The 8158-nt window shown below is 50.7% G+C and overlaps 1 pseudogene; it reads left to right on the forward strand.

Moving 5' to 3' along the window:
- The first annotated feature begins 624 nt into the window (after window positions 1-624).
- Window positions 625-7128, forward strand: LOC144168818 (uncharacterized; annotated as a pseudogene).
- The last annotated feature ends 1030 nt before the right edge of the window (window positions 7129-8158 follow it).

The raw sequence follows: 8158 nt of genomic DNA on the forward strand, positions 1-8158 counted from the left end.
ATCAGTTGGAGCAATTTCGATTTGGCTGCGCCGCCACAGCCTGCAGCTCACCGTAAAAGACGCCATTTCGGCAGGTATGTGCCATTAAATAATCTATTGGTTTCATTTTGTGCGATACTACTTTTATTAGTAATATACAGAAGAACTGTTTGGCTATCACCTTGTCAAAAAATTTGGCAAAGTGAAAAAAAAATGTGTGAATATAATAATTGCAGTTTAAGGGGAGACGCGGGGTCGAAAAGTGGCGTTTTTTTTCCAAATTTCACCTTTTCTGTTTTTTGTCACATCGAAAATTCGCATCAGAAGTTTGTGAAAAAATGCATCTAAGTGAGCCGCGGTGACGCGCGACATCGCAAAATTATGCGAAAATTGGCTCTTTTTGCCAGCTCGCGGGGCCGCGAAGAGCGGTGGCCGCCATATTGCGACCGTTGGTTCATGTAGAGTTGTCCATACTCTCCACGAGGCAACCTTCGGGAGTCTCGTATCTTCACGGAAAATCTCAAAAAAAGCAACAAGAAACCTCCTCTTCCCGGCGTTTCAAATCGCGCGCCACTGACACGGGGCCGCCATTGGCTGACTGCGCCTGTGTTTTTTGCGCTGGTTTGCCCCGCAGTTTTCCCGAGTTGTTTTTCCGTGTTTTCGTGCGATGGCAAGCCCGAAAAAGTGCAACGCCGACCACCGGAAATATAGAACAAAGAATAAGTTCCGAGGAAAGCGGCGGAGGACGTACAAGAAGGTCGCAGCCGAAAAGAACGTCTCCGACAGGCCGGCAGCCGCTAGGCCTAACGTTGACCACGGCAACATCGCCCATGGCAACAGCGACCACAGTGATGACGAGATCGGCGCTGCGGTGAATTTCGTGAGCGCATCGCAGAAAAAGATCGAGTTTTTCAAAAACGACTTCAGACCGGGTGCCGGTCGTGCTGAAAGCGTAGTGCTGTGCGAGTTGGGGGCATTGACTGCCGTCGTCGCGGGCGCGGCATGCCCTGTTTCCACGAGCAAAAACTCGCGGTTCGGGCGCCCGATAAAAAGCGGAAAGGACTTTCTGCATTTCTAGAGCTCCATTGCGAAAATGCGGAGTGCCCGGAGAGCGTCCTTTCGTCCTCATACGCGTCGAAGCGGGTCACGTCAGATGGTGGCCGCTCTTCAAACAGAAGCTACGACAGCGGGAGTTCGCGTGAAACATTTTCCGTGAATGGGCCTTTTCGATTCACCAGTCCTGGACGGTCCGCGGGCAGTCCGAGGACTGCGTTCGGACTGGGAGCCCCATAGGAATACATGGGAAAATCGAGCGCCGGATCGCGTCTCGGGCAGTCCGCGGACGATCCGGGACTGATAATCGAGGAGGCCCAATGTGAAAGCGGTCCTGGCCGCGCGTGCCGTTGGAATTGGGCATGAGCAGCTATCACGATTTTGCGCAGTAGTTGGGTTGCCAAACCCTATGCACCACAAAACATTCCACGCGATCGGCACAAAAATTCACAGTGCTGCTGTGAAGGCTGTGAGCGAAAACCTGGAAAGGGCACGCAGTGTGACCCAAGAGGCGGCTGGCGGTGGTGACGTGCCAGTCATGTTTGACGGCACATGGCAAAAAAGAGGCCATAAAAGCCACAACGGTGTGGGAACAGTTGTGTCTGTGGACACTGGTTTGTGCTTGGACTATGAAGTCCTTTCGAACTTCTGCCTTGCATGTAGTGTCCATAAAGACATGGGAGAGGATGAGGAGACATGGCAGGCGTTCCATGGTCCTGTCTGTGAAAAAAATTGCGACTGTTCGTCTCACGCCATGGAAGCCGAAGCTGCAGTGCACATTTGGCAAAGAACTCTGGATTATGAGACACCCCTGCGGTTCACCGCTTTTCTGAGCGATGGGGACAACAAGGCCCACAAAGCAGTCTGTGATGCTAACGTGTACCCTGACACGGCAGTGGAAAAAGAGGAGTGCACCAACCATGTGGCAAAACGACTGGGCACCGGCCTGCGCAAACAACCAATGCCTAGCCATGTTCAAATAGTCATTTTCTTTTTCGAATCGAATACGAAGCGAATAGTGATATTAATCGAATATTTTTCGAATAGTATCCAATATTTTCGAATCGAAGCGAATATGTTCTAATTCAATGTAATTCATAATAAATATATTAAATGGAGCAATTATGCCGGCATAAAAGACAATGGTAGTAGTATTAACACTTATTTTACTGTTTAAATGCAAGACAAAGGAAGTGACAATAAACTCGGGTTTAATGCAAGTTTATTGACAAAATGTTATGTCTGGCTCTGTGGTGGCATTGCTTGGCTTGCATGCACTACTTTTGTGGCGAGCTATTGCTGTGGATGAACACGAGCTGTTCCACATGCTCGGGAACGAGAAGTTGCCTCCTGCACGTGACGACATTTCCTGATGCCGAGAAAAGTCTCTCGCTTGAGACTTGCGTGGCTGGGATTGAGAGGTACATGAGAGCGATCTTCGACAGCACTGGGTAGCGGCTCTTCCCCGTGTTCTTCCACCAGAGATAAGGGTTCTCAGAGCGAGGTATCACGGGCATGCGGAGATAGTCCTCTACTTCTTCTTGTGGCTGCTGTCGGGTGCTCGCCTGCGATGAGGAGCTAGTAGAGGCCAGTGCACCAAAGACGTCCCAGACATCACTGATCACAGGTGCAGGTGTGCAGCTGGCATCAGCTTCCTTGCCACTGTCTGGAGGAAGGACCTTCTCCACGGCTGAATTGAGGTGGTTCTTTAGCCACTGTTTCTCGGTTGCTTCTGTGTAGCACACTGCCTTGAACCTCGGATCCAACAGAGTACTTAAAGGGGCCCTAAACAGGGTTCCAAAGGTTGAGATTTTACGTGCGCAATCATTGGAGTACTATCCAAAGAACATCCTGTCGCAAAAATGATTTAAAAGCGTCCAGTATTAGCCGAGCTATCGTTCATTAAAAAGGGCCCGCAACAAGGCCTGGCGCATTCCCTCTTTAACCGCTCCTCCAAAGCACTGTGGAAGCGGAGACGCCACCGACCAGGCGCAAGACCTGATCGGTGACACCTAGAGAAACAGGGTTGCGTCGAGAAGCGCGCAGCCATTGGCTCCGCTCGGCGGTACGTCACGCTTGTAGCAGACGACGGCCAAGCTCCGCCTACTACCGCTCAGCGGGGTCGGTCGGTGGCGGGCCCGCATCGAACGGCTCCTCGCGGCGGCCGTGCTCGCGTCGGAGGAAACGAGCGCAAACGAGCGTTTGAAGGCAAGATAGTGGGCTTCCTAACTGAACATGCTCGCTAACGACAATAATTGAAGATTGCCACCGACGACTATAGCGGCTCGCTTGCGGCTCGCTAGCGTTAGCGTTTCGCGGTGAACTCGTCCCACCGAGGTCGGTGAAAAGGCTTAGCCTCGCCGCCGTCATCCAGACACTGCTTTGCGAGGCCGCGACGACGACGACCCCCCGCGCAATCTTTCACTGCACTATCACCCCCTTTCGCGTATTTGCAAACTGATTTTCAGCAATAGCCCCGTACTCGCGGGCGGTGACAAGTTGTAGCTGCTGCGGTGTATGCGTTATCGTGTGTACACCGCACAGTGGGCTGCTTGCCGACCGAGCAGGCAGATGCTTGCCGCGGTTGCGCGTGTAGCGGCCGTTTGTGCCCGCAGAGATTTTCCGTGTTTTTCAGCGTTATTAATACCTTGTAAACGACTACAAACTCAGCTACGCTCGTGTAACGGATGGCGACGGTCCATGCCACCCGTGCAGGACGAATACGCCGTGCCGCCGGTGCAGGAGCGCTGCGCGCAACCGCGTTTCTCCCAGAGCCGGGAACGCTGACTGGCTACAGCACTTAACGGGGCCCACCCATAGCGCAGCCGTACTGTTGAGAGCTTCGTGCGTCACACGGGTGCGTCACAACCGCTCTGTTGCACGTCAGAGCGCGCAAGTGTGGCGGCAAGGAAGCGGTAGGTGAGCAAGGAAGAACGAAAGCATCTTTGTTGCGTGTTTGCGCAGCCCCTGCTTTACGCAGAGGTGTAATTTTTGGTATACATTGTCGTGAAGGGGTATTCTAGCGATTGCGCGATTGAAATCGCGACCTTCAGAAACCTATTTAGGGCCCCTTTAAGGCATGTGCACTCTGCATCTTGATGTCCACAAATCGCGACTTCATGCTCCGCAGAAGGTTTCCCGCAAACGCCGCTTCTTCGCCACCATTTTGACACTGACGAGATAGAAGAATCTGCATACAGTGCACCAGTGGTATCACTTGAGCTAGTGTGGGATGCTTCTCAGAACACGATTCCCGTGTTGCCTCCTCGACACACTTCAAAACGGACATGACAGCAGCCATGAGACGCCATTCACTGCAAGTCAAGTTCTCGATCGTGTCTTGTTCGGAGAGATCAACTGAAATTGCTTGTCGCAGCTTAAGTAGACGACACATCATCTCATACTCGCTGTTCCACCGGGTGCAGACATCCTGAATCACCTCAAGCGGTTCAAGGCCCATGTTCCCTTGTGCTTCTCTTAGGCGGCTTCTTGCTTGCGAGCTCCTTTTGTAATGGCCCACAATAGTTCGGGCCTTAGAACAGAGCTCCTCGAACTTCGGTGTCTCCTTTTTTGCACTCTGAATGCACAGCTGCAGTGTGTGCGCAAAGCAACTGATGCTGAACCATGGCGTTCGCGACACTGCTCCAAGAAAATTCCTTGCGTTGTCTGTGACAACAAAAACGGGAATACCTTGAGGCAGGCCCCAATCCTCTGCAAGCTCGAGCAGCACGTCCTTCAGGTTAGCTGAAGTATGGCACTCAGGCACATGCTTGCACGCCAGGTTGTACGTGTGCGGTTGAAAGTCAGCATCAAGCAGGTGGCACGTCATGGAGACGTAACTGTCCCCTGTCCTTGACGTCCATCCGTCAGTAGTTAGGGAGTAGCACGGCGTCCCCTTCTCGAAATGATCGCGCAACTCGCTCAGCACTTTTTCCTTTCCTTTACTGTAAAGCTCTGGCACAACACTTCGGGAAAACGTGGTTCTTGACGGCACTTTGTACTCGGGTACGGCGGCATGCATTAACGCCAAAAACCCTGGCTCTTCAACGAGCGAGTACGAGTGCAGCCCAGTTGCAATAAATTCAGCAACCTTTTTTGTGAGCACTTTAGCCCGCTGGCTGTCGTTACTTAACAGAGGCTTGAAGTAATGGGGTGGGCTGGCAGAACTCACGTTCGACCTTTTGTCTGCTGACCTCTTAGTACTGTCAGCACACTCAGAAGCGCGGATCTTCTCGTACTCCTTGAAGGGTCCCGGATGAAGCCGCAAGTGATTCACGAGAGTTGTGGTGGTGCCCGTTGGTGTTTTCAAAGACTTCTTACACGTGCGACACTTCGCAGTCGTAACTGAACATTCGAAAAAGTTGCACATTGCACTGCGAGAACTTCGTTGAGGAGTCCCGTCCATGTTTTCGGTGTGCACAGATCAAATTTGATGAAAGTTCGCTGATACCGAGAAGGGAATGAATAAAGAATGGGCGAAATGCACGAATGCGACGAGACCGACGCGACAAGGCGATGGACCATGGAGAAAAGACTGGACAAAGCCAAAAGCTACCCGTGTTGCCAGACTAGCAACGTCGTAGCGAACAAGGCTTTAAAAAATAACACAAAAAAGTCATAAAAATCTGCCGCTTATCTCACATTACTTTATTACGTATCAACTTGCGTTTTCAAAGGCAGTTTGCGTGCCAATTCACGCCCCAGTCTGACGGTTGCTTTTACTGGGACGCTACGCTTTTGCGGGTTGCGTGTAGCCAGTTCTTGCTTAGCCGTTCGGATTTGTTCTTGTTGCTTCGACAAACCAGTCGCACACAATGTTTCTATACTTACTTTTTTTTTTTTTAAATATATATGTGTTGGATAGCTGCTATAGCTGCACGAGCTGAATTTTTACACCCCCCTCCGATCACCAATGGCATCACGGGTGTGTTTGTTTACATTCGCTCGTCCTTGCTTGAATTCGTCACCCGCAGTAGGAGTGGACTAGCACGCGGCGGTCGGTAAAACATTTTGTAAGCGTTGTAGCACATGACTAAAGACACGGTCTCTCGTTCATTAAATCAAAATCGTGCGAACGTGCAAGGGAGGTTGATTCACTGATGCACGACCGGCTTTATAATACCGGTCGTGCACTGATGTATATTTAGGTCGTGCACTGATGTATATTTAGGCGCTAACGAACGGGTGAACAGCACAAATGACAGATGTCACGCCATTTCTTGACTTGTGTGCGGCCGTTTGCGGGCGGATTTGCGTTTTTTCTCTGATTGTGGCGGTTCACCTCAGCAGAACTGCCGAACTTCGAAAATACTCGAACTTTTCGAATGGCCAAATTCGGTTTCGAAGCCGAAGTCGAATATCGGGTATTCACTTCGAAATTCGAAAATTTCGAATATTCGCACATGGCTACCAACGCCACTTCCACGAGGCGAGAAGCTGAAGGAGCCCGCCATCCAAAAGCTTCAAACTTACTTCCAGGTGGCCATTGTGAACAACAGGGGAAGTGTCCACAACATGTACACCGCAATATGGGCATCATATTTTCATTCCTGCTCAACAGACGGTGCGAGCAGCCACAAGTTCTGTCCTGCAGGACCAGACTCTTGGTGTAAGCACCGACGTGCTGAAGCACAGGGCAAGCCTGCACCGTGCCACACCCCCCTCCTGACCAAGGCACAGGGTTCGGCAATCCTCCCCATCTATAAGCGTCTCACAGATGAGAAACTGCCCACAAGGTGCCTCCATGGCAAGACACAGAACACAGCTGAATCCCTCAATAGTAAGATATGGCTGCTCTGTCTGAAGACCCGTTTCGCTTCCCGGACTGCTGTGGAAACGGCCACAGCCATTGCAGTCCTGTGGTACAATAGGGGCCACGCAAGTTTCGAGCAGGTGCTGGAAGAGCTTGGGGTACTTCCTTCAGAGGCCCTGGTTACCCTCAGCGACTGCCGAGATAGCATGCGCATGCAGAAAATGAATGCACAGCAGACTGCTGAAGCGAGGGCCCACCGTCGCAGTGCAGCCAAGAGGGCCCGGATCGAGGAGTCCTGCCGCATCAGCCGGGAAGGAAAAAGATACAGCGCTGGAGGGTTCTAGGCACCTCATATACTCTCTGGACATGTGTGTGTGTGTTCAGCCCAAGTTTTAGGCTAATTCATTTGCATGTTTGTAAATACACACTTCTGAAACTTTCAAACGTGTTTTTCTCATTTTGCAATTTTGGCCAAGTTGCATTTTTTCCGGGAAGTGTTTGGGGCACTTAGAATGGTCATACGACAGCGAAATTTGGCACACACATTGAGGAGAGTGCATAGAGTGCTGATATCTACTTGGATCTGCACTACCTCTCATTAGTAAATGTTAATAAATTAACTCTTAGGTGAGTGGCAAAAAGAAAGTACTTTGCTGCTTGGATATTTTATTCATAGTTTCAGACCTTGTACACAATTTCTAGCTAGATATCAGCACTCTATGGCTTATAGGGAGCAAAAGGAGCTGTTGCACAACTCTCTGCATGAACATTTAGTATGCGCGAAAGTTTCCGGAAAACTTGTAAAGTTTCACCATTACTTGCAACATAACTTAAAAACTATTGCAATTATTTGGAATCTGGAGGAAAAACTGCACCAGTAGTCTAATTTCTGATGCTCTAAGTTGAATAACAGAAAAAAGAGTGTTTTCGAGGAGCATCTCCCCTTAATTAAGGCAATAAAGAGCACCGGGAAAGGTGCTGCTGCCCTTACAGAGTTTTGGTCTGTGATGAATGTGTCGTACAGAGGCCTCCATCAGAACGGAGGTGGAGGCCACCATCAGGCAAGACGGAGGTGGAGGCCACACTTGTGCTGTCATCGTTCCTTCGAAAAGCATGGTCTTCATTACACCACCATCGCGTGCGATGGAGGGCTGCCAGGCGTACTTGGCACGGTGTGAAGACAGAACCTACGGGTTGATCCAGCTCACCAAAGAGGACTGCATGAATCACGTGGAAAAAAGAAGGGGAAAGTACCTGCAGTCTGCGATCATCAAGAGCGACACAGAACAACCACTTTGTGACCGTTCTGTCTGACCAGCTGACCAGCTGGTCAGCTGGTCAGCTGACTGACCAGCTACTACAGGCAGGCCCCGA

The sequence above is a fragment of the Haemaphysalis longicornis genome, unplaced genomic scaffold, assembly GCF_048455015.1.
Source record: "Haemaphysalis longicornis isolate Haplotype H1 unplaced genomic scaffold, Haemaphysalis longicornis Haplotype H1 scaffold_2, whole genome shotgun sequence".
Classification (NCBI taxonomy): domain Eukaryota; kingdom Metazoa; phylum Arthropoda; class Arachnida; order Ixodida; family Ixodidae; genus Haemaphysalis; species Haemaphysalis longicornis.